This window comes from Zonotrichia albicollis, chromosome 10, assembly GCF_047830755.1.
Source record: "Zonotrichia albicollis isolate bZonAlb1 chromosome 10, bZonAlb1.hap1, whole genome shotgun sequence".
Taxonomy (NCBI): domain Eukaryota; kingdom Metazoa; phylum Chordata; class Aves; order Passeriformes; family Passerellidae; genus Zonotrichia; species Zonotrichia albicollis.
The window spans coordinates 25,104,536-25,108,654 of record NC_133828.1 but is presented as its reverse complement, the minus strand read 5'-3'; positions in this window follow the sequence as shown (position 1 = coordinate 25,108,654).

Below are 4,119 nucleotides of genomic sequence, written 5' to 3'. Positions count from 1 at the left end.
TTTGAATCAGCCAGCTTAAAATTTTCATTAATCTGGTTCAAAACTGCCCCCTACAGAGTATTTAAAACTCTTAAATAGACTCCCTTCAAAATCCTTCATTATCAGTGGGATTAGTGTTTAACCTGACTTTGTATAACCACTTTAGCAGCAGAGTACATCTTCAGAATTTTCCCCAGCATCATAGGCAGCATTTAGCACTTTCAGTCTCTCTATATGCAGAACAGTGAACAATCAACTTATTTGAAAAATCAAACAATGAGCTTAGTTTAAAATATTTTGGTCTCTCACCCTAAAATTGCAATAGAGAAGAGTTTTTCCATGGTAACATTTGTAACATTCCTGTATTTTATCAATATATGTAGCCTAGTAGTCCAATTTATTTTTCTAAATAAGTATATGGGTCTGTACATCATGTGGAAAATGCTGTCTGGTTAAGAGGAATTTAGTGTTGCCAAATTGTGTTTACTGGAGGTTTTTATTTAAAACAGATCCTTTTGGTCTTCTCTGGCTGGTGAGGCCACGTGGATGCTGGGGAGTTTTAGATGGGGAAACAGAACCTTTGTTTACACTGCAAGTGGATTGCAGCAGATGAAGTTGTGTATACAGCCTAAAGATCACAAGCTTCACTACCCACACTGTGGCTGTACTCTGTGCCATCTCACCACTTCTTTCACATCCCAATTACTGGGAATTAGGTGCTGCTGTACGTTGCATTGCTCAGGCTGAAACTGGGGTACCCAGTTACCTGGAGTGCCTTGGCCATTCTGGGCTCACTGCTGGGCACCACAGGGGACTCCTCAAGGGCACAGCTTCACTCCAGGCCTGAGGTGCAGCCTGCCCTGTGGGCACCTCAGTGATTAAAGCAAGCCCAAGCTGTCAGGGACACAATCCCAGGCTGTTAGGGACACAGTCCAAGCTCTCCGCAGCTCTGCTCTCCACCTGCAAAGCCACTCTGCCACCACTGGTGGAATGAAGGTGGTGCCGGGTTTGGTGGCTGCAGCATCCTGATATGCCATTCCCAGTGGGAGGTACCACAGCCCCTGGTGTTAGTGGGCACCAAAATTTAATCTGGTCAACAAGGGACCACGTGTCTTGAGGCCTGGAATCTGTTTTCTCTGCATCTTGAGCAGAAGGGATGCTTGCTGATATTTCATAAAATAATATACACATAGTAACTGACACACATTTTTTAATGTCCTATGTAATTCAGCTTTGGGGAAAATGTAATTATGTTTATGTATATTTTATTTATAATATATTTGGAAAAGAAATATAGGAAGACATTCTTTTCTAGAAATGTAAGGAAATACGTGTGCAATTCATTAATTTCATGTGGGCATATCTGTAGTAAAAAAAGCCTCTACTTAGCTCTTAACTGATGTGACTGATTATGATGATTCCAAACTATTTTCTTGTCTTGTTTTGTTGCACATTCCAGTTAGGAATGGGACTGGGAAAAGGGCAAGAGAAAATTGCTTATATTACAAAGGACAGATGGAGCCCTAGTAGAAGGAATTGCTGAGCTGGAAGGAGTTGAGGCCTGAAGGCCAATATAAATTGAGAGCTGCAAGAAAGCTTAAAATTGGATTAACCAAATACATTGTGCTTCATTTTTGACATTCAAATAATTACAGAGCATACAAAAAAGGTGGCACTCCCTAGGTGGAGTGACTTCAGTGACATATTTTGACAAGATGTGCTTTAAAAAGATTTCTACAACAACAGCACTGGGAAAGATATCCTAGTTTTGATTTAATTTCTCATATGTAATAGTATATGCTTCTTTTGATGTTCTGATCCAACTGTAGCAATTGGAGTACGCAGATGTCTGTATTCTCACAGTTGCCTCCAGTTCCCTGAGCCTTTTGGTATTTCATCACGTAAGGCATTTGGATGCTCCCTCACTTTCATTAAGTCCTTTGCTTGTGACTCTTGCCAGAAAATTATTACCTCGAAAAGGAGTATATAATCCATCAGGTCAAAAGGTGTAATATCAAGTGAAAGGCTCATATAAAAATCTCTTAGCAGTTGCATACAGTCATCAAAAAAAGCCAAGATCAACTTTTCCACTCCATAAAGTATTCTTGTTGTGATTAAGGTCTCTGCTTTTGGTTAATAAAATTGCTATTGCTACTACTACTTACTTTAGTTATTGTCATGGCAACTGTTACTGTTGCTGTTACTGTTGGTATTGTTACATAACATTTAATAACTATGTAGTTATTATTACAATTGTTACTGTTATTTTTTTCTGTGGTTATTTTACTGAATATTTCTCTGTCACAAATGTAAGCATTTAAAAGCTTTTAATTAATTAAATATATTTTGTGTCTTAAACCTCTTGGTTGATACCCTGTTATATACTTGGAAGGCAACCAAGCACAAAGTAGAAATGAGAGGCTCTTCTTATTTTGAGGACTATACATCTCTGAGAATATGTTTAGGAACATGGTTAAACTTGGGATTATTTTGTGGCACAATGAATTAGGCAAGTGATTTCTCATAAAATACTGAAGTGAATATGTTCTGCCATTAAGATCTCATGAACAAAAAGAAGAAGCCTGGTATGAAATTGTCACATGAGAAGCAGAAAGATGGTTTTTCCTCTGCTTGAGATGTCATGCTTCAGATCATGTATGAAATTTTAGAAGCAGTTGTTATATATACATGTATATATAACTATCCCCTTCTGTGATAGGCATGGCTTCAAGGTTCTGACCCTTAATGGCTATAGTGAGTAATTTATATTTATAGTTATAAAAATGGCTATATAAACAATAACTCAGTGTTCTGTTAAAAAAAAAAAAAAAAAAAAAAAAAAAAAAAAACTAAATCAATTTTACCTAGTCTCCAAATAAAAGCATGATCATTCTCACTAAAAGTATTTGAGTTGTATAATATCTGAGCGAGTTACATTTTTGCTTCCTGGAGAAGTTTGCTCTTTCAACAGATTAGAGTTCTGATCCAACAAGATTCTTCCTATTTAATAAACATGTAAGTACATCTTTAAATTTTATTGACAGCTATTTCCTTGAAGCTAAATGGAATAAAGAGTGCTTTCCAAAAGCCTTTTTAATATGGTTGTGCCTACTGGGCAAAGTTGAAACTACCCCAACGAAATGAGGGCCAAATTATGAAGTAATTTGAGTGAAACTTCTGTTGACCTTAACAGGATTTTTACTTGATTAAGAATAATGGAATTTGGAACCAAGTAAATGTGATCCAAGGGGTGAATGAGAATGTGGTGTTGTTACTGCAGCAAGCCTTCCTTCCAGGGCACTGCCTGTGTGTGCAGAGCACAGGCAAGTGCAGAGAGGGTGTCCCATTTCTGCTCAACCTGACTGCATTTTAATGCTTTCTTATTAGTCAAGCTGGAGGAGACAGGCAATGAGAAGGAAAGTTCTAATTAGTACATATATTTTGCTTTTGATAACTGCTCAAATGGTAGATAGAACATTACCTACATTGAATGCATTTCATACATGCTCCTGATTGTTGCAAGAGCTTACTTTAATGAAGTATTAAATTTACATATAAAATTGTTTTCAGTAAAGTATGAAGAACTGGATCTGCTAATAAGCCTTGTTCTGGTTGGAAACCAAACGGAACCAAGAGTCCCAGAATGCCAGAAATAGGACAATAAATATTTCTGGCACAATTTCAAAGGTGCATAATGCCAGACACAGACATGTAAAAGTAATGGCAAGCTCTACAGAGATTATAAAAGAAATAAAATCACAGTTCGTAATTCATAGAATCATGTTAAATAGCAGGCTTATAAACCAATTCTTATAATAAAATCCACATGTAAAAGTGTCTGTGATTTCATTCAGTTAAAGATGACAAATATTAGGGCTCCCCTTGAAAGCAAATATATATCTTGCAGGACAATGAACAGTTACTTTGTGTTCATGTTTAATGGTATAAACTCTGCTAGTCTTTTCATATGTGATTTTCAAATAACTTTTCAAAGAATGTGAAAATTTGCAAGTGTTCAGAATTTTTGAACATATTGCAGCTACTGAGTGCCCTTTGCTACAATTATTACTGCTTCAAGTTTAGAGAATTTAAGATCTGAAATTACAGTGCTGTCATGTGCAAAACTCCCAGGCAAAATTA